Raw genomic sequence first — 23,624 nt, 5'->3', positions numbered from 1 at the left:
ATAGCATGGGATGGCATATGTGAGACCCATCTCCTGCACATCTTGCCCTGGGCCATGTCCTACCACACCCAATGCACTAGTTTGGGGCATGGCTGCTGTTAAATTATAGTCCATTGTTTCAAACCTCACAGGCCCAGGGCTGATGCAGGTGACTCTCTGGTACCCCTGCATGCAGTTCTCCTTACCTCTTGGGTGATGTCTAAAAGGAAGGAGGGAAAGACTAACTGCTGGACCGCCTCAGTAAGGGGCTCCTTTTCTTACTGTTGCAGGGCAGTGGTCCTCCAGGAAATGGCTTCTCTCCTTCCCCTTGCCTACGCTGCTGGAGCTCTCCATATACTGCTCCTTTCCCCAGGACCATGCTCATGAGTAGTACCTAAGTAGTACCTTTCCTGGCCCAGTACTGCTCCAGCCTTTTCCTTGACTCAGCCTCAGTGTAGGGTTTGTACACTACATCAGAGACTGCCTTGCCAAATTTTGCATCAGATCTAGATTCCAAATCTAAGGAATAAGGTTTAGTAAAGGTCTGAACAGAACTCCACTGTGTTGCTCTACATATCTTTACTAGAGGAAAGTGTCAAGCCCTACAGACTGCCTTTGCTGTAATCAAATGCTTTCTAATCCCTTCAGGAATGGGTACCGCCTTCAAATTATAATCTTCATAACTACCTAATCTATCCCATTGAGAAAGTGTTTGTACAAAAATAGCTTTCCCCTTGTTCTTCATTTCATAAGCAATACACAATTTTAAGGACTGTCTAAATTGTTTAGTCCTGTCTAAATAAAATGATAGAGCTCTTCTAACATCTAGTGGTGTGTAATTTAGCCTCTCCATCATGAGTATGAGGTTTGGGAAAGAAAACCGGTAAAATAATAGACTGATTTATATGGAAATCGGAAACCAACTTTGGTAAAAAACTTAGGGTAAGTACAAAGAACCATTTTGTCTTAATGAAAAACAGTGAATTGCAGATCAGCCATTAATGCATGTAATTTACTTGTATGCCTTGCAGAAGAGATTGCTACAAAAAACACTGTTTTTATAGACAGATGGAATAATGAACAACTCCCCAAAGGTTCAAAAGAAATTTTAATCAAATATAACAGTATAAATTCAGATCCCAAGATGGCATAGGGTAACTTGATGTCTCAACAAGCCATTTTATGGTGAGTCAGCCAGTACTAAAAGGTTTAGATAAGTCAGGACTTATCACACTAAGTTTTGCCACTGTAATGTTATTTTTATTGCATCATCAAAGGGACCTTTCATCAGACCTAAACAATAACTCTCATTAATTGGGCATGGGTTCGGTAAGTGGCATTTGGACTGCCCAGTCTGGGTTTGATACTGTGCTGTGATAATACTGTCCCCACCATCTGTCTATCGCTGTTTCTATGGGATTCTGATTGATTTAGCAATCAAAATCCTCTCCTGGTTGCCAGCCCCATTAGCTTATTTTCCCATTTGTCTCCTTGTTTACAACTCCTCCAAAGTGTCAGCAGTACATCCCTCAACACTATCTCTCAATCAACCAGAAGCACTGATATAAAGTAACAGCATTCCCTCCCGCAGGACCTGATCACACCGCAATCAAAATGTTATTAGCCCCTGCCAGCCCACGGTGAGGGACCAGTCCAAGCAATCATACAGAAGGTACACCATTAACTCCCGGACACTCAGAAGCATATACAATTTTTCAAGTTAATATATTTCAACAGCACAGTACGTCTCCCTCCTCTTTGCTCTCTCCCCATCCCCTTTCCATCATTTAACTTGTGTAGTATTCTCAGTGTTCTCACCTCTTATTGGGCTGGTCATGCACTTGTGTATAGATTTGATGTCCCACCACTACAGCACTGTAGCTTTCCTTTTATTTTCTAGGTATTTTCCAATAAAGCATAAGATAGTAAAGGAATCAAATCTAATTTTGCCCTCTAACCATGGTATTTTCTTTGCTTTGTAAAAACAGACTCAATTTAATTGTTTCTGAGACAAGATGTCTTGCACTATTCTGACCCCAGTGGCTTTTATTCTAGCTGCTTTTAGAACACAATGTATCTTTTGAACAATATTTATTTTCTCTAGGAAATCTGAGTGTGCTTCTGCAGTTCTCAATATTTTCAGCAACATTCATTTTCCGTTACTAATTGTATCTGTTTTGGTGCAATTCATTCACGTTCTTCCATTGATCTCATTCTACTTTTAGGTTTAGCTTTGTATTTTTGCAAGACTGGTTTGTTCCAAGTCTTTTTCATAGAATCTCAGAATAGAATAATAGAATATCCGGGCTGGAAGGGACCTCAGGAGGTCATCTAGTCCAACCCCCTGCTCAAAGCAACTCAAAGCAATCCCCAACTAAATCATCCCAGCCAGGGCTTTGTCAAGCCTGACCTTAAAAACCTGTAAGGAAGGAGATTCCACCACCTCCCTCGGTAACCCATTCCAGTGCTTCACCACCCTCCTAGTGAAAAAGTTTTTCCTAATATCCAACCTAAACCTCCCCCACTGCAACTTTTTCTTTGCATCCACCGGGCTGACATACCCCTATATTTATTTGTCAGTTCTTTTTCATGGTTCTTTGAGAATATATTTATGGCTCTCACTTTCTCTCATAGAGCATATCAATGACATTTCATTTTTGCTTCTCAGCTATCTTTGCCCTCTCAATATTCCAGGACTTCTGTACAGCTTTCTCCACCTTAGTCAACAGCTATGAGAAATCTGTCTCCATCTTCTTCTGGTGAGTAAGACTGCAGTAGTGAAGCAGTATTAATTGTCAAATGGGTTTGATCAACTAGTGTGTACCCGGCTTCTTGTCATTCCCTATCTGTTTTACCATGACCCAGTCACATAAGCTCAGTTTTCAACTGACTATGCTGCCTCACTACTCTGGTGATGGTTTCCTTCATGTCATGGTTGGTCAAACATCATATAGTTGAACTAGGGTAATCCTTCAAAATGCAAAGTCTTCATTTGTATATGAGTCTCAGCCCACATCCTTGTTAGTGTGACTGAGCAAAATTTCCATATCACTGAAGTCCAACATCTTTTGTTTCAGCTTCAGGGCCTTATTCCATCTTTTGGCTCCCTCAAGATTTGCAAGGAATCATAGAACTGGAAGGGATCTCGAGAGGTCACCTAGTCCAGTCCCCTGCACTCGTGGCAGGACTAATTATCTAGACCATTCCTGACAGGTGTTTGTCTAACCTGATCTTAAAAATCTCCAATGATGGAAATTCCACAAACTCCCCAGGCAATTTATTCCAGTGCTTAACCACCCTGACAGTTAGGAAGTTTTTCCTAATGTCCAACTTAAACCTCCCTTGCTGCAATTTAAGCCTATTGCTTCTTGTCCTATCCTCAAAGGTTAAGAAAAATATTTTTTCTTCCTCCTCCTTGTAACAACCTTTTACATATTTGAAAATTGTTATGTCCCCTCTCAGTGTTCTCTTTTCCAGACTAAACAAACCCAATTTTTTTCAATCTTCCTTCATAGGTCATGTTTTCTAGACCTTTAATAATTTTTGTTGTTCTTCTCTGGACTCTCTCCAATTTGTCCACATCCTTTCCTGAAATGTGGTGCCCAGAACTGGACACAATATTCCAGTTGAGGCCTAATCAGAGCAGAGTACAGCGGAAGAATTACTTCTCATGTCTTGCTTACAACACTCCTGCTAATACATTTCAGAATAATGTTCGCTTTTTATGCAACAGCATTACACTGTTGACTCATATTTAGCTTGTGATCTTCTATGACCCCCAGATCCCTTTCTGCAGTACTCTTTCCTAGGCAGTCCTTTCCCATTTCCTTCCTAAGTGGAATACTTTGCATTTGTCCTTATTGAATTTCATCCTATTTACTTCAGACCATTTCTCCAATTTATCCAGATTATATCTGAAAATGTGGGTCATTTCTGATAGAAAAGTGAGAGCAGGGAGAGACCATGAAGAGGGTCAGGAAAATTTCAGAGGGTGCTTGGTGATCAATAAGAGGAAAAGATCCTTTCTGTATTGTTCAACCTCTTACTCTTTGATTTCCTCAGGAAGCCAAACTACTTCGCAGTTAGCTTGGTGACCAAATCAATGTGGAGGTGGATGCAGCTCCATCATATGACCTAAACAAGGTCCTGGGAGAGATAAGATATCAGTATGAGATCTTAGTTGAAAAGAACCGTGTGAAGTTGAGGATTGGTACTGTGCCCAGGTGGGTATCTTGTGGTAGACAAATCAAAATCAAATTCCAAACCCAGAGGGTGCCCGGCTGCCTGTAAACTGGAGCCATCATTGTCTGACTGTTTCCTTTCACCTTATTTGTATTTCAGACAGAGGAACTGAATAAGGAGGTGATCTCCAGTGGAGAACAGCTACAGAACTGCCAGACACGAGTCACTGAGCTAAGACACACAGTTCAGGCTCTGGAAATTGACTTGCAGGCCCAAACCAATATGGTGTGTAACACTCAAAGCACTCACAACATCTCTGGAATGTCTGAAAATGAATTAACAGGCATATATGACACAGCACTGTAGAGGAAGCCCAAAATAACGGTTGGCTGTATATTTATTGGTATAGCTGAGAGTTTTGCTACACTGCAATTGCAACCATCCTTCAGACATATATGTGACAAGTTGCTTTGGGGCACAGGGAGAATAAGGCACTGCCATTTCATCTCTCATGGGATGGATTTGAAATTAGACAGAAAAGTTCACCTTTCTCAGCCTAGTCTTTAGTGGATGCTTATTTCATTCTCAGAATAAGGCATATTTTAAGAGAGGCAGCCTCCCACAAAAGCTTATGCTCAAATAAATTTGTTAGTCTCTAAGGTGCCACAAGTACTCCTCGTTCTTTTTGTGAATACAGACTAACACGGTTGCAACTCTGACACTCTTCATAAGATGTAGTTAGAAACAGGGCACATGACAGGTCATCCGTTTTTATAGATTAGAACATTCCGGACACTGAGAATTGAACAGGAGTATGTGGGTTTGTCTGTAAACCGCAGGCAAACACCGGGTACTCATATTTGCAAGCCCTGGCTTGCATGAATAACAATATCCCTTACTTCCATTTTTCCCCGTCTCAGAACGCTGCTCTGTAAAACACCTTGGCAGAAACAGAAACTCGCTATAGTAACCAACTCTCAGAGCTCCAGTGCCTGACCAGCCGTGGGGAGGCACAAATAGCTGACCTTTGACCCCAAAACTGCGAGTACAAGGTCCTCCTGGATGCCAAGTGCCAGCTGGACTGTGAAATCAGTGCTTACTGGAGGCTTCTGGATGGAGAGGACTGCAGGTCCGTATTAGGAAGTCTTGTCCTGGATGCTGAGGGTATGCCTCTAAGGGTATGTCTGCCCTGTTGCAGGAAGGTGTAATTTCCGGCTTGAGTACAAATTCCCACTCTAGGTCTGATCTAGCTATCATAAGAAAAATAAAAATGTACCTGCAGCAATACAAGCAGCAGGAAGGGCGAGCTGCCCCAGGTACGTACGGGTCTCATATGGGATCATACTCAAGGCAGCGAGCCTCTCGTGCCTTCACTTCTATTTTTAGCCTCCATGGGTATCTACCTTCCAGCTGTAGTGTAGACAAACCTTAAAATGAATTATAAAAGAAAATCCTCTTGCACTCCAAGACAGCCCAGCTTTCCCTTTTTTAAACTTCAGATATATAAAGGAAAGGATCCAAATGGCTCAAAGTTGAGTTCTCTAGATTTAGATTTACTATATAGCATTTTATTGTACATTTTTCACATTGCTTATTTTTTGTTTCACGATGATTTCTGTAAAGTCTATTCACCTCACATTAAATCTATCCAAAATGATTTTGTTTTACCAGGCTGCCTCACTACCCCTGTAACTCGGAGAGTACAACCTCCATCTGCTCATCAGTTTGCAAACCAGACTGTGCACCAGAACCAATCTGTGCATGAGCTTTTCCTCCTGACTGCAGCCTCTGTGTTCCAATGGTTGAACCAAACCTGGCTCTGGCCTGCTGCAGTCCCTGTTCATCAGTAACCTGGGGTCACCACTAAAATCTGTCGTATTTGAAAATCCTCAGCAGCAGAAACACTGATTTGAGGCATCCAGACAAAGACACAGAACGCTGGTAGCGAAAATACACTATACTCAAGACTTACCATGAAGAGCCTAGGCTAAGATTTTCATAGCCACCTCATGGCTTTGGATGCACACTTCCAAGGGAAGTTAACGGGAATGGGTGTTTAAATCCCCTAGTTGGCTTTACAAATCTCAGTCCTATTCTCTTGAAGGTGCTGAACTTCTTACCATTTCAACATACTCTTCTGCTTTTTTGTTGCCACTTGTATTGCATTTCCTGTCTCCGATTCTGTTTCAGTGCCTAAGGCCGTCTAAAGCTGCCTTGTTAATTTTCTAATAAACTTCATTTCTTTGGCACAGCAAAACTTAGTTACCATTGCTATTCATTCCTTTCTGTGTGTTTGTTTTGTTCATCGAATACACACAAAATAGAAAATAGTTTATTTGATTTCACATAGGGCCCAATTGGGGGCTCTAGACAATACCGTAATGTGAACACTAATAAAAATTAAAGCCAACACTTCAAAATTCCAAAGCAAAATAAACACTAAATTTAGCAATTAAATGTATACAATTTCCTTTTCAAAGTATGATACAAGAAATATATTTTCTCATTGCAAGAAAAATAAACATCTGATAAGTATCAGTAAGATATATTTCAGTAACAAGAAATGTTTCTGAACCGGTTGTATTGGTTCATTATTGTTTGGCATTTTGGTCAACCTGTGACTGACTCTAGATCAGAATGTAAGAATCTCATCGCCCAATCCGGGTGGCAGTGTGTCACTGCACCATCTTTTACGCCTTAAGAAGGGTACTGCATGAACTCACCTTCCAGACCAACCAGCTCTGCTGGCCAGCTTGGGGACAAGGAGGAATGATTCTGCCTTTTCCCTGCCATTTTTGGGTTAGATTATCAGATCCAAGGGACACTAGCAGGAAGCAATCCCCTCCCTCAAGAGAGCACAGGCACTGCAGATGTGGCTGGTCCCTCCATGAGACATATAAGCATACTTGTACTTTTCCACTCTGATTCTTCAGCCATAACACAAGAGCCAGTGACAATTTGGTCCTCTGTGCACCCAAAGGACTGTATCAAGATAAAATGATGAAGATTTACTCGTATCAAAGAAATACACGAGGGCGCACAGAGAGCTGCTCCCAGAACAAGAGAGTACATTTCAGCAACTGCCTTTTCAATTGACCCACACCAGGGCTGGGCTCATAACAAATACTGACCATGCAGTACAACATTACGGGGTACTGTACTGTTAGAGGAGTAGTCCTTTGGATAAGGGTGAACTGAAGTCCCACATACTCATCTGATGTGGATTGTCTATGTGGAAGACAATGATCACCAGGTAGTTTTCATAAAGAGTAAGAAAGAAATCTGGTGTCTTACATAACTTTCCCTCAATGCAGTAAGTTCTAACATCTATGGCTGTGCTCACTCTGAATGTTTCATTTGTCTCCAGCGTCACTGCACACTAAAGTTGGTGCAAAAACAGGGTTTCGCCTCACAAGAACATTTCGAAGGAATTTTTTTTCTTCAAAAACTGTAATTTTTTATGGAAAATTCAAATATAAAACTGATATGTTCATTTCATTTTAAATTTTAATTTGAACAACAAAATCAAATTTAAAAATTTTTGTTCTTTAAAAGAGAAATGTTTCAACTTTTGATTTTGGGGGTTTCCCACTTCTCTCCCCCTCCCTCTTTTAAACTCTTTCCCTTTTTTCCCCACTGGAAGTACTACTTTTTCTCTCTTTCTTACTGCCCTTCCCTCACCCCCAACCCATATACACATTTTTCCAGTTGAAAAAAAAGTTTAAAAAAGTGTGGAAATGTGGTCCCCTCAAAGGCTTCCTCTCACTTTTGTAATGTATCTAACCAGTTTCTCTTTCGTTCTTTCAACATTTTCTTAAGTGTACATAGAAGGTCTTATGCCAGTCCAAATTTTCTAAATCACATACAAGAGGATCAATTAATATTATTACTTTTCTATTTATATAGTGCCAACAGCATGCAAAGGTATTTCACACAGGTATAAAATAAGGTCCCTGTCAAGTATCAGCTGGATTGTGAGATCAGTGCTAACTGCAGGTTGCTGGAAGGAGGGGACTGCAAGTTATGTATACCACAAATGATTGCTGGTTAAGCCAGGTACATCTATCTGAATCTACTGGCAGTAAGTACCCATCCACAGTACCTGAAACTCACAGGACATGAAAGTATATTTGAAAAGTGGAAAGTCTTGAACAATACTTTATTAAGAAGCTTTCCATTCCAGTGCTTATCTTCTGTACCTATTAGGAAATCTTTCAGGCTTTCTCAAGAATTGTTTATGGTTGCATGAAGGATCAACTGAAAGGGGCATTCAATTATCTAAAGCACATACCCTTCTGATGAAGTTGCTGTCTCCAATTGCTGATAGTTTCATAGTGTTTCACACTCCATTTTCCCCAGTTGCATAATTCCACCTTTGATTCTCCCATATATTTCCCCACTCCTTTCTTTGCCCCTTCCACTAACAGGGGGATCCAGTTGTGTGTTGTTGGGGATGCTCAATGACCATTTGTAACTGGGCTCAGCAAAAAAAAAACTATTTATCCTGAATGCTGAGGTGAACTATTCCAAGGGAAAATCCCCTTGCCTTCCAAGACTTCACACAATGACATTGTCTGATTGCCTTATATTATTTTTTACTTTATACATATAAAAGAAAAAGGATCTAACTTGTCAAAATTGAGATTTTTCTGGATTTAATGTTTTACTATATATTCTTTGTTGCTTTCTTTTCATGGTTCACATTAACTTCTGTAAAGTCTATTCACCTCATATTAAATCTATCCAAAAATATTTTGTTTTACCAGGCTGCTGAAATACCCCTGTAACCCATAGAGTACAACTCCATGTGCTCAACAATCTGCAAACCAGCCTGTGCATCAGAATCAATCTGTGCACCAGTTTTTCTCCCTGACTATAGACCCTGTCTGCCAATGATTGAACCAAACACAGGTCCATCCTACTGTAATCCCTGTGCACCAATGTGTGCTCCAGCCTGTCTACCCTGTGTATCTGTAACTTGTATTTCCACTAATATTTGCCGCATTTGAATATATCCAGCACCAGACATACTGATTCGAAGCATCCAGACAAGGACGGGACCTGGCAACTGAGAAAAGAAACATACTCTCTACCCTTTGCTAAGAAATCTAATAAGGCTTATAACTGAACTTCTGGTCACTGGAATTTGCTGAAGATCTTTTCACTTTAGCATGTTTTTGCTTTCAAGGCTTCTCTTGTATTGTGTTTCCTGTCTTTTATTCTACGTGCTTTTATATCTTCTTTGATGCAATGAAATTTTTTTCCTTATATTCTAATAAATCTTATTTCTCTCGCACAGCAAATTAGGTTCCCATTGTTATTCATTCCTTTCAGTATGTTTCTGGTATGTATTTCATAATCATTTGACACTGTATGTGTGGTTTAAATGATTTCAGTGGGCAAAATGGTTACACAGCAGATTCCTCAACAAAATAATGGTAGAATGAGAGGCCCACATATACAAAATGGTAAAGCAGAACAAATTGTTTACTCAATATTTAAAACATGCATGTGAAACAAAGGAGGTAACTGTTTTGGGCACCACACTTTAAGAAGGATGTGGACAAACTGGAGCGAGTACAGAGGAGAGCAATAAAAATGGTAAGAGGGTTAGAAAACCTGAATGGTGAGGAAAGATTAAAAAACTGGGCACGTTCAGTCTTCAAAAAAGAAGAGTGAGGAAGGACCTGATAGCAGTTTTTAAAATATGTTAAAGGGCTGTTGTAAAGAAAATGGTGATCAATCATTCTACACATTCACAGAGGAAGAACAAGAAGAAATCACTGTAATCTGCAGAAAAGGAGATTTAGATTAGATATTAGCAAAACTTTCTGACTATAAGGATAGTTAAGTACTGGAATAAGTTACCAAGGGCGGTTGTGGAATCCCCATCTTTGCAGTTTTTTAAAGAACAGGTTAGACAAACATCTGTCAGGGATCGTCTAGGTTTACTTGGTCCTGCCTCAGTGCAGGGGGATGGTCTAGATGACCTCTTGAGGTCTGTCCCTACCCATAGAACATTCCTATGGTTCTATGGATCTACATTTCTGTTATATTCCAGGTGTGTTTTCTGTTCTGTTGAAGATTTGCAAATTTTTGATGACCCTTTCAGTTGCTTCTACATCTAATGAGAAATACTTCAGGGTCTCCAGATAAAGCCAAAATAACCTTGCCACACTCTTTGAAATAATCTTTCCTTAAAAAAAGAATATTACAGACAAAGTAAAAACTGGTGAGATTGCCAGCATCTGGAGAAGGTGTTCATTTGAGGACTGCTGGTCTTCTGAATGAAGCCATTTATGTTCTCTAATAATGGATGGAAGCGGCCTGATTCTTCTCTCACTTACATTGGTTTTACATCAGTATAACTCCATTGTGACAAAAGGTTCAGGCCCAGTGTTTCCAAGTAGATTTCACAAGACATAAGAGGCAAGGGTCCCAATGTTAGTTTCTATAAATAGCTATAGAACCTCCCCTTGCATATCCGGACTGACCCAAATTCAAGCACTTTGTAGAGAATTTTGACATCGCTAGATGAAATTTACTAAATCAGAGTAAAGCCACTCAAAACACTGTGTTTGGTCTTTCAGAATCATTAGTCGATTGGTCTCCCTGGAGAATGGAGCCTCTACAGAAGCACTCCTCTGGGTTTCCTTGCATTTTTAAGGATCTCTGAAACATGTCTTTTACAGATCTGGGTTTTTTTTAGATGAATTCAAATTCTATGGCCTGTGTTATGCAGGTCAGACTAACTGATCATAATGGTCCTATCTGGCCATGAAATATATGAATTCCTGGTGGGAGATAAAGATGGCTGCCTCATTGAGGAGGGAGGATAGCTCAGTGGTTTGAGCATTAGCCTACTAAACTGAGGGTTGTGAGTTCAATTCTTGAGGGGGCCATTTATGGAACTGGGGTAAAAATCTGTCTGGGGATTGTTTTGCTTTGAGCAGGGGGTTGGACTGGATGATCTCCTGAGGTCTGTTCCAACCCTGATATTCTATGATTCAGTTTAAGCACCGGAAAATGGATTTTGTGGAATGCTCTAAACAGATGAGATATTGGCTATTTGTTTTTTATTCATAATGAACTGAATAGAGCTGAATGTAAGGTTAATTTCTGATTTCTATGGGGCTTGGCTGCCTTTCTAAGACGCATATGGTGAGTAGTCAGCGGAATGGATCACTTTATCACACTCACTCTCTTACTTTTCCAGCTCTACTGGAAGCTAATCCACTTTGCTGTCGGTCAGTGACAGAATCAGGATGGAAGTGGATGCAACCCCCGCATGCAATCTGAACGAGGGGGAAATAAGATATCAGTACAACACTTAGCTGAGAAGAACTGGTGTCGAGTTTAGAACTGGTACTTGTACCCAGGTGAGTATTTTGTGGCAGACAAGTCACCACAAAATTCCAAACTCAAAGGATGCCCAACTGTCATGTAAAGTGGAGCCACCATTGTCTGACTACACTACAAAAGTTTTTTTTCTCCTGCTGACAACAGTTCATCTTAATTAATTAGCCTCCTAGAGTTGGTTGGGCAACTCCCACCTTTTCATGTTCTCTGTATGTATATATATCTCCTCACTATATGTTCCATTCTATGCGTCCGATGAAGTGGGCTGTAGCCCAGGAAAGTTTATGCTCAAATAAATTTGTTAGTCTCTAAGGTGCCACAAGTACTCCTGTTCTTTTTGCGGATACAGACTAACACGGCTGCCCTACTCTGAAACCTGTCATTGTCTGACTGTTTCCTTTTGCCTTATTTGTATTTCAGATGGAGGAACTGAACACAGAGGTGATCACCAGTGGACAACAGATGCAGTGCAGCCAGACCAAAATTACTTAGCTAGGACATGCTGTTTCTGCTCTAAAGATCGACCTGCAGGCTCATCTCAGCACGGTGTGTAATACTCAGAGCACTCACAATACCTTTGACATTTCTGAAAATGAATTAACAGGTATGTCTGACACAGTATTCCAGCAGAAGATCTAAATAACTGCTGGCTGTATATTTATCTATATATCTGAGGATTGTCTTACACTGAAATGGCAACCAGCCTTTAGCTGACAAGTTGCTTTGTAGCACAAGGGGAATAAGGGACTTGTCATTCATCTCTGATGGCATGGATTTTAAATCAGACACTGGACACAAGTAAGGATAGTTCACCTGTCTCAGCCTAGTCCTTAGTAGATGTTTATCCCATTCTCAAAATAAGCCACATTTTAAGAGGGAGGGCCTCCCAATTAAGTGCAGCAGGGCAGGCCAACTTCATAAAAAGTAGTTAGAAGCAAAGTATATCACAGGTCATCTGGAATTTTCTAATCTATAAAACCAGACATTTAGAAGTGAACAGAACTTACTGCATCTGTCTGTAAACTTCAGAAAAAGCACAGGCAATATTGGTTGCTCGGGACTTGTCCTGCGCGAATAATAATATTTCTTACATTCATGTTCCTTTTTCATCTCAGAACGCTGCTCTGCAAAGCACATTGGCAGAAACAGTAATTCATTCTAGCAACCAGCTGCCGGAGCTCCTGCGTCTGTTGAGCAATGTAGAGGAAGAGCTATCTGACCTTTGATCTGACATAGAGCACCGAAATTGTGAGTAAATGGTCCTCTTGGATGCCAAATTGTGAGATTCAACCTGCTGGATGAAGAGAACTGCAGTCACTGGTGTCAGTATAAAGCTCAGTATTGCTGTCATGGAGTAAGATGGAGTATATTCTGTCTCGTGAACCATCAGCGTCACTGCTAGCCATGTTCTGACTCCACAGTGAGTATGAAGCAGAAAGGCTGCAGTTTAACTTTCATACACTAGACTTAACCCACAAAGCTGTCAGTCTCAGAAGTCCCATTGAGCAGACTTGATATGAGTGTTATCAGTGACAAGTTATACTGGATACCAAGAAGTCATGTTTTCCCTTACCATATCCCCATTTGATTAGATTAAGCTACATAGCTGTAATTTCTGGCCAGCAATTCTAAGCAATCTTCACTTTTACCAATCACTAATTTTGTGCAGCAAACAACAGAAAACAAACCTTAGCTGTTAGTGCCATCTGCTGTCAGAATAGTTTAATTCAGAAAGAGAACAATAATTTTGTATTTACTAGATAATAGTGTTTTTAATTTGAGTATGCTGAAGTTCTTTATAAAAGTGGATAAATTGCCCTCAGCAATTTAAAATGTTATGTGCCCAACCGAGCTTGTACACATGCAGTGATGTATACACACAAAAGAAGGAAGATGTCCTCTGAACGGGAATCTGACCTGGGAAGAATTTTAAAAAGAAAATTCAAAGCTCTTTGCTAGTTCTGAGAAACCTCTACAAAGGGGAGTTTAAATCCCGTGCAAGTCAGCGAAATCGGGATGAGAGTGTGTTATATCATGTTCCTGTATTTGTCTCTTTGGTAAGGATGCTTCATCAAGAATGGGTAAAGGTGACAGCAATACCTACTGCTAGTGATATTACTGGAAACATCAACAAACGGAATAAAAATATAAAAAGCTATATTTAGCCCAGTTATAAAAGGGTGTAACTGTATTACAGCCAATTGTTATAAAATAGCTGAATTCGATCCATCTTCTAATATGAAGCAACAGCATGCTGCACTTGTTTGTGCCTGTCCCACTGTCCTGAACATTTCAGTTCAGCTTTAGGTAGTCTACATGCTAAGGATGATGCTGAGAATTGCAGACCACTGAGTGTTGCTTCAGGAGCAAGTAAATGTAAGTACTGGTTAAAATATTTTAATTGTATGCAGCTGGATTTAGAACTACTGGCCAAATCTGGCAGGCCTTATTGAAGACTTATTTAGGCAAATCTCGGATGCATTTCAATAAGAGTTATTTCGGAGTAAGTTCTGGCCTTAAAAGAACTGACTCTGTATTAATTCAAGTTTATCCTGCTCTTGTTTTTTTGGGTCCCATGGACCTAAATACAAAACAAACTCTTCTGTGAATTGCCATCAATTGTCCTTTTTCAAACTACCGGTAATAAATGTTTCCAAAATATAATATAAAATGAAAAGACCATATATAAAATAAGTTGTTTGAAGTGTTGTTGTAACCTTGTTGGTCTCGGGATATTAGAGAGTCAAGGTGGGTGAGGAAGTATGTTTTACTTCTGAAGAAGAGCTCTGTGTAGCTTGAAAGCTTGATTCTTTCACCAACTGAAGTTGGTCCAGTAAAGATATTTCCTCACCCACCTTGTCTCATATATAAAATAACATATTTACAAACATTTTAACTGTAAAGAATTCAAATGAATAGAAAACTTCCTTATCCAGGACAAATATAGTGCCTTTCCACACTATTCCCCGCATTTTGAAATAGCAACATAGAGAGAATCATTTCAGTTCTACATTTTTCACCAGTAGGTGGTGCTCTCAATACTTTTTAATGTAAACCAAACTCCCTTGAAGACAGTTGATTCAGTTTTAGTTTGTAAAGATGTTTTTGTCTGTTTATGTTGAGACAAACATTGGACATGTAAGATTATTACAATTAATATAATACTAATGTGGATACAGGGACCCCAAGTGGTACAATGGGTAAGACAGAATTTTTGATGAACCAGTTTTCAAATCCCCAAGTCAGAAGACAGTTTGAGTTGCTCTCTCAAGATAGCACCTGTGCAAGACACTAGAAAGGAAAGACAACCCCATCATTCTGATTGAGAGTAGCAGCTCTGAATATGAGCAATCACATGCAGATACATAGACTTGCACTCGCTAAGAGAAAGAAATGCTGGACTGTTTCTAGAAAGAATGGTCCCATCTCTTGTCATCCTCTGGGAACCTGTGAATGTTCAGGTCGTCATAAAAAATCATGGGTGACCAGATTTTGAACACTAAAAACTGGACATCACTCTTGGAAGTAAGGATGCTTTTTGAGGGAAACTTGTTCTAGGTATAGTACTTGGGAGCATTTTACAGCTGATGAGAAAATAATGTGTGGGGGGCACTGACTGGGAAGTAGGTTAGTTGCTTCATGGGGGATGCTTATTTCTCTCTATTCCCCGAAGTGAATTTCTTCTATCTTCTCTATTTGCCTCTTCTGCTCTTAACTTAATGCTGATTAGGTGCACAGATGTGCCAATTCCTCCCTCTCTACCAGTCTTTTCAATTCAACCACGTTATTTTAAAATGGTGAATGTAATGCATATGAATTTGAAGCGACTGGCAGAGAGTTGAGAGGCAGTGTTTGTTCACTTAGTATACATTCAGTTGGGTCAATAGTTAGTATTAACATGGGAATGGTGAAGGAATATCATAGGAGGAGAGAGGACGGAAAAGGGTAGAAGAAAGCCACAAGCGGAGGAGGCAGTAAGTGAAAAGTGCCCCAAACCAGACTCCTCTGTGTCTGTTCCTGGGACCTAGTGCCAAAAAACACATAGTTCATTCCAAATTGCAGAGCCGGTCTCTTAATCAAGAACTGGCTCAATATAAAAGCAACACAAAGCATATATTATGAGGGCTTCATTCCACCATGATGAACATACTCTACTTAGGACAATATGTACAGTACAAATGTGCACATTTCTTCTTCAACTGCTTCGTCATACCTGGCATGCTACAGCAATTTCACTAATAAAGGGTTTTCCAGACATCTGTTGAAGAGTTTTGTTTTGATTAATGTCCACATCTGCTTTACTGTCTGACAAGGAGAATTCTATTATCTACATTATTTAATATTTCCTGCATAATGGTAACCCTTACCCCGCCTATATTTTCTGCAGGCTATCAGAATTCATTGGGTGGCTTTTTATCCTCTCCTATTTATCCTCAGCTCTTTAGTCCCAGTACCAGTAACGTCATGATCCAAATGTCCAGATGAATTTTTCTATAGAGTCCATATCAAAGCAAACAAGCAGCTAATACTCCTCATAGAAAAATCTCATTTTTCAAATCTATGTTCCTTTCTTTAATAAACAATCTAAATCTTGCATTCAGATACTTGAATTAATGCATAAAAATAATGTAGGTAGTAAGTGCTTATTTGAGCATCCAAATGCAGGATTTGGCCATTCTATTAAGATGCTCATGTTACCTGTGTTATTAATATATTTATTAATAATCTGACATATACATAGTATCCATTTGATTCACAACCAAGAACATCAAGTTGGAGTGGAGGGAAACAATCCCATATTTGAGACCTTTCTTCCAGATGATGTCATGGTATCCTCTCGCACTGAGGATTCCTCTATGTGGGAGGGGACCCTCATTAGCAGGAAGAACCAAATAATAGTAACAGAAATATATTAGAAATATTATTAGAAATATACATAGTTGGGTTTGTGATGACCAGAAGAACTGCATGGTGAATTGCCTACCTGGTGCAAAAGTTGCGGATCTCTCAAGACATCTAGACAGACTGATATGTAGTGCTAGAAAGGAGCTGGTAGTCATGGTACATGTAGATAACAATGACATAGGGAAAGGTAGGAGAGAGGTCCTTGAGGCCAAATTTAGGTTGCTAGGTCAGAGATTAAAGTTTAGGACCTCCATGCTACCATTCTCTGAAATGCTTCCAGTTCCACACGCAGAGCCACTTAGACAAGCAGAACTGCAGGTCTCAATGCATGGATGAGATGATGGTGTTTGGTGGAGGGATTTATGTTTATTTAGGAAATCACATCTCACCAATCTATTAAAATTCTCTGAGGATGCCAACAAGCATGTGGACAAAAGAGTGCCAGTTGATATAATGTACTTGGACTTTCAGAAAGCCTTTGACAAGGTCTCACACCACGACTCTTAAGAAAAGTATTGGATCAGACCAATGGTCCAGCTAGACCAGTATCCTGTCTTCTAACAGTGGCCAGTGCTAGACACTTCAGAAGGCATGAACAGAATAGGCCAATTATCAAGTGATCTATCCCCAGTTCCAGCTTCTGGCAGTCAGCGATTTAGGGAAACCCAGAGCATGGGGTTGTGTCCCTGACCATCTTGGCTAATAGTCATTGATGGACTAATCCTGCATGAATTTATCTAATTCTTTTTTTAACCTTGTTATGTTTTTGGTCTTCACAATAACCCTTGGCAACAAGTTCTGCAGTTTGACTGCATGTGAAGAAGTACTTCCATATGTCTGTTTTAAACCTGTTGCCTATTAATTTTATTGGGTAATCCTTGGTTCTTCTGTTATGTGATGCGGTAAATAACAATTCCCTATTCGCTTTTTCCACACCGTTCATGATTTTGAAGACCTCTATCAGATCCCCCCTTTAGTTGTCTCTTTTCTAATCTGAACAATCCCAATCTTTTTAATCTCTTCGCATATGAAAACTGTTCTTTACCCCAATCATTTTTGTTGCCCTTCTCTGTACCTTTTCCAATTGTAATATATCTTTTTTTGAAATGGGGAGGCCAGAGCTGCATGTGGTGTTCAAGGTGTGGGCATAACATGGATTTATATAGTGGCATTATAATATTTTCTGTCTTATTATCTATCCCTTTCCTCACGGTTTGTAAAATTCTGTTAGCTTTCTTGACTGACCAGATGTTTTCAGAAAACTATCCATTATGACTCCAAGATCTCATTCTTAAGTAATAACAGCTAATTTAGACCCCAACATTTGGTATGTATAGTTGGGATTATTTTTTCCAATGTGCATTACTTTGCACTTATCAACATTACATTTCATCTGCCATTTTGTTGCCCAGTCACCCAGTTTTGTATGATCCATTTGTAACTCTCTGAAGTCAGTTTTGGACTTACCTATCATGACTAATTTAATATTATCTGAAAACATTGTCACCTCACTGTTCACTCCCTTTTTCAGATCATTTATGAATATGTTGAACAGCACAGGTCTCAGTACAGACCCTTGGGAAACCCCGCCTATTTGCCTCTTTCTATTGTGAAAACTGATGTTTTATTCCTACTCTTTGTTTCCAATCTTTGAACCAGTTACTAATCCATGAAAGGACCTTCTCTCTTATCCCATGACTGCTTACTTTGCTTAAGAGTTTTTGGTGTGGACCTTGTCAAAAACTTTCTGAAAGACCAAATACAACTGTATCAACTGGTGCACCCTTGTCCACATGCTTGTCGACACCCTCAAAGAATTCTAATAGATTGGTAAGGCATGATTTCCCTTTACAAATGCTGTGTTGACTCTTTCCCAACATATCGTGTTCATCAATATGTCTGCTAAATCTGTTCTTTATTATAGTGTCATTCAGTTTACCTGGTACTGAAATTTGGCTTACCAGCCTCAAATTGCCCGGATTGCCTCTGGTGCCTTTTTTTAAAAATTGGCATTACTTTGCTATCCTCCATTGATCGGGTACAGAGGCTGATTTAAACGACAGGTTGCATACCACAGTTTCACTTTGTGTTTCCTATGTAGCATCATTCCATACCTTTCTTTCTTTATGGTCCTCTACTCACATATTTGTCTTTTTCCCCATCAAATGTTGTTAATTTTTTGTGTGCTTGTCATTTTTTCTTTGCTCTGCCTTCATGAGATCAGCGTGATCTTTCTCTCCATGTCACTCTCTCTATTGCCTCTGAACTGTTGGATTAAGACTCTGCATGTAATGTTGATTTTCCGTGGGAGGGTTGGATTAGATCATTCAACATTTTTAATCAATCATCATTTCACTTGTTGATAGAACAAAGTGAGGGAGCTGAGCTATTTGAACCACAGACTGAATACACTATTTAACAGCTAATATTTGGTGAGAAGAATTACCAGAGTACCTAGTACAGCCAGCCTTTTCCATCGACTCTCTTGCTTCTGTATTATTACATTTGTTTAGCCTAACTTGTAATAAGCACCAGGTCCATGGAGAATGAGGAGTACATTTTCAAAGAGCCTTGTGATGGGGTGTACTCCCCACACTGGCCCTGCAAGAGCTGCATTAGGCCAAGTGGGTCCAATAAACCAGTTAGGATACAAACAGGAGAGATTTAGGCTGGATGAAGCTAATTAGAAGGTGAGGGAATAGCCAGAACTTTTGTAAAGCTAGGAGGCTGGAAATAGTGTGGGGAAGTAGCAGCGAGGAAACCTGCAGTTCCTCTCCCTGTGGTAAGGGAGAAGCACAGTAGGAAGACATCCAGAGGTGAGAGCAGTAAGGTGGTGTAGATGCAGACCTTAACTGGTCACTACAGGGCCCTGAACTGGAATCTAAAGTACAAGGTGGGCCTGGGTTCCCCTAACGATCACTGCAGAGTGGTATTGCTAAGGGCTGTGGATATGAAGACTGATGGAGTCACTGTGAGAGTGACATAATCAGGACAGCAGATATGAGGAACGCCTGATGCCGCTTACGGAAAGAGACTTTGAAAGACTACCCCTGGAAGTGGAAACCACGTAGCAACCTGGCCGAAAGGCCGAGCCATGACGAGGCAGCAGCAGCTCCTGGAGCAAGAAGGGGACTGCAGACTGGGAGAGAGAGACAGAGGGCAACCACAGGAAGGAGCATCAGCCTCGCAGAGCTAATCCCCAGAACCGCCATAGGGCACTGCCATCCAGTGCTGAGTACAGCACCCCATCACAATGTCTTAGCTTAACACCCAAGGGATAAAGAATAATAGGGAGGTGTTTGGGAGGGTCAGAAATGGTAGGAAAATATCACAGAGGGCTCAGAAATCAGAACAAAAGTCAAAGATATGCAAAGAGTTAATTTCTTGCTTTCTTGAAATCAAGTAGGGCCTCTGCACACTGTTATAAGCACCTTTATCTTTCTTTGTATTAACCTCTGACTTTACGGCTAGGAGCACATTATGTGTCTTCTACTGCACTCTACTGAAACAAAGAACAAAAAAGCAACCATAAATAAATATATTTGGACAGATTAAACCAGCTCATCCTGTCTTTTCTCAGAGGTGAATGGGAAGTCTATGTGAGGGAGATACCAAGTAAGATATGTGTCCAAAGCCCATGGGATCCCAGCTAAGCTATCATAACTCCAAAGGAGCTATTTGCGTTTACAACACATGGCTTAGGCACATATGAGTTCTTCCACCATCTATGTAATCATTGACAATCCATATGATTATTTAATAGATGGTGGTAGCGGAGGAGTTTTCAGACTTTTGAATGTCTATCAGCTTATTTTAATGAGATTTAGCAGCTGAAATTAAAGAGGACCAGAACTATGTGATCAACCAGTTGCTGTTTGGGACCCTCTGGAGAAGAGGAAGCTGACAAAAGTACAAGCAGAGCAGTGAAGCTCTGTAAGTAAAATTATGTACAGAGACATGGAGAGAAAGAGGAAAGAAACATACTTAGGCAAGAAAGGAGTCTCATAAGGGAAAATCTTTAAGTGATTCTAGCCTTTCAACAAGAACACATGAATTATTTACAAGCCTATTAAGGATCTAATGAGAAGTGAGGCTTGTTTTCCTTTAGGCTAGATTAGAAATTGCCAAGCAAGATACATTTAGGTAAACTGAAATGAAATTTTAATCCTCCTGAGCAAGTCTAAACAGTAAAGACATGATAGATTAATGGAGATAAATTGATGATTACATCCAAAATAATGATGTAATGATAGTTTCTTAAGGATAAATGTGTGAAGTACAAAGTTGAGAATGAAGTAGAAGAGAGGCAGTTCTAGGTGCTGATAGGCAGGGATGTAATTAAGTGAAGAGTGCCCACCATGACAGGTAGGAGTATTGTATTCAAATCCTCTCTCTCACTCATAGTTCTACAGTGAGGGTGATTATTAACATAGAGATAATAAAGGGGAAAGCTTTAGGAAGTAATTTGAAGGTAGATCTCAACTATATATATATTTTTATGGCCACGCAACATTATTCTCTCTAGTATCAATACACCTGTGAAAAGACTGAAAAGCTAGTTGATAAAACACTGAGTTATATAATAGACACTCTTCTTAGAACAGATGCATAAATACAGATGAGCACATGCTTTGGTATGTCAGAGGAATGTGATGCATATTAATAGTTTCTTTCCATTAAGGCAAAACTTGAACAGCTTGTTGTTGAAAAGAACTCACCATACGATCATTCAGAAATCCATTGGCCAAGGTTTCAAAAGTAAATTGTGATTTGGGGCGAGTCAAATTTTGAGTGCTCAACTTGTGACACCTCCGAGGGGCTTGACATTCAGAAAGTGTTGAGCATCCACAGTCTGAAAATCAGACCCCTTAAAATAGGGCACTCAAAAACGGAGGCACTCAAAACCACTAGTCTCTTCTGAAAATCTTGGCCAGTGTTGTTGTTTTGGTTTCATCAACAACGAGTTTGTCTGCAGTTTTAAGGAAAAAAATAAACTTCTGTGGTAGCTTTGATGTATGGGATAATGCCAGAGTAAAAACAAAAGAACACGGGAATCTGTTAAAACACAGCTCAGTGCTAATTATTTTTGTAGGCATTAATATTCAAAAGAAGCTGCCCAAAGAGGAGCTGGTCTCATGCATTCAGAGGCCTTGGCTACACTCGCTGCAAGTACTCCACCTCTCCGAGGGGAATAGCTTGCAGCGCTGCGAGCGAGCGTGCAGCGCTGCAGGCGCTGATTACACTGGCACTTTACAGCGCTGCACTTGCTGCGCTCAGGGGGGGTGTTTTTTCACACCCCTGAGCGCAGCAAGTGCAGCACTGTGAATTGCCAGTGTAGCCAAGGCCAGAGATTCCAAGGCCAGAAGGGACCACTGTGATCATCTAATCTGACCTCCTGTGTAATGCAGGCAACAGAATCCCCCCTGCCCTCCTCCCCACACACACACATACACATAAAGCAGTGTACAAACAATACAAACTACATTCTCAAATTACCCACTTGAGATAAGCAAGTATTATTATATAGATGCAGAAGCTGATACACAAAGAAGGAATGTGATTTGCCCAATATCAGGCAGTAAGCCAGTGGCAGAGCTTAAAATAGAAGACAAGAGTTTCTGTCTTCCCATGTTTTGTTGAGTCTACCAGAGCATGATGCCTCAGTGTTCATAAATGTTGAAATAAAAGCAGCAGAAATTGCCAGTGTATTGTTCACACCCCATTCTGTCGACAAGAGAAAGATTATGTTTCAGCTAAAATAAATCATACAGCAGAGCAGCCACCATATGGCCCCAGGTCTGGAGTAGCACTGGGTAGCTTTTAAAAAGATGGTTTTCTCTGCTGCCTGGCTTACAATTTAATATATTATCTAAAATGGACCAACAAATGGGTCAGTTATGTGTCCTGGTTGAAGTTTAATAGTTGACTGTTTTATATATTTCTCAGTGTAAGACATCAAAACTAATGTGTAGTAAACGGGAATGTTTAGGGTAATTTGGGAACAAATGCACCTAATATATGATTTTTTTTAAAACACTTGTGATAATTGTAAAAATTGTCTTTGAAATGTTTGGATATATTGAAAGAGCATAATTTATCAGAAAGCATTCAGCATTCTTGAATCTTTGGGTGTTTGTGGGGGCGGAATACTTCGTGCTAAGAGAGATGGTGAGTAGAAGGAAACGGAAAGATGAAGAAAACTGGGAAATTTGTCATGGTTCAAGTTGACACGCAGCAACAGCTAAAACAACAGAAAGCGTGTTAAGGGACTAACACCCCCAAATAAACGTTTATTTTTGAAGGAAAAGCAAACATCCCAAAATATTTTAACTAAGTTCATTACTGGCTCCAAAACCAATTCCACATAGAACTTAATAAATATCACTCCAAATCACACAAATAATTAGTGACATACATCCAAAATAAACGATATGCTTCCAAAATGTTACAAGGGAAATTTATTTTTTAATCCTACAATATTTATGAAGCCATTTCTACTGAAACTGCAGCTAGTATATATTCTATAACCATGTTACTGCTGCTTAACATAAAAATTGGGTAAGAAAATGTACTTCCAGTGCTGACCAATGTACCAATTTGTAAAATAAGTAAAATCTTCTGCCCCCGGAACATTTGCCCATTTCTAGAACTGGATCCAAACTAAAGCAAACCTCTTTGAATGTCAAATGATCGGTCACCTTCCCTTCAATGCCACTGCCAAACCCCACTATTTTGTATTTCCACGCTGCCTTTGCAATTCTGGGTTCAGCTCAGGCTGAAATTATGGGAAAACTGTTATTGCACTATTTTTAGCCTATCCAGACTTGGGAAATAACTGGAATGTCTTGAGAGCCCATTCTGACAAGATTTCCAGGCAAATTTTTGAGTAGGTTCAGAGAAGCATTTGACTTTTTGGGTCTTATACAAACTCCAACTCCAAACTTTTTACATTTTCCCATCACTACCTGCTATACTAGGTTCCGATTTAAGTGGAAATTAGGCCTTTCTCCGTTGGTCCCGCGCAGAATGAAAGAACAAGTGGAATGTAGCACCAAAGCAGTTAGTAACACGGGGCCAGATCTCCAGATGACGTTAACCGGCCTAGCTTCATTCATTTATATTACTTGAGGCTCTATCCCTTTTTTGTTCCTTGAAGCATTCATAACAGCTTCATAGGAAGTGGTGTTTAACATGCAGTT

The 23,624-nt window shown here is 40.0% G+C and overlaps 1 pseudogene; it reads left to right on the top strand.

Moving 5' to 3' along the window:
• Nucleotides 1–1,299: 1,299 nt before the first annotated feature.
• Nucleotides 1,300–12,012, top strand: LOC117869440 (annotated as a pseudogene).
• The last annotated feature ends 11,612 nt before the right edge of the window (nt 12,013–23,624 follow it).

Source organism: Trachemys scripta, chromosome 23 (genome assembly GCF_013100865.1).
Source record: "Trachemys scripta elegans isolate TJP31775 chromosome 23, CAS_Tse_1.0, whole genome shotgun sequence".
NCBI lineage: Eukaryota > Metazoa > Chordata > Testudines > Emydidae > Trachemys > Trachemys scripta.
The sequence above is the reverse complement of the archived record's forward strand: the minus strand, read 5'-3'. Positions and strand labels throughout refer to the sequence as shown.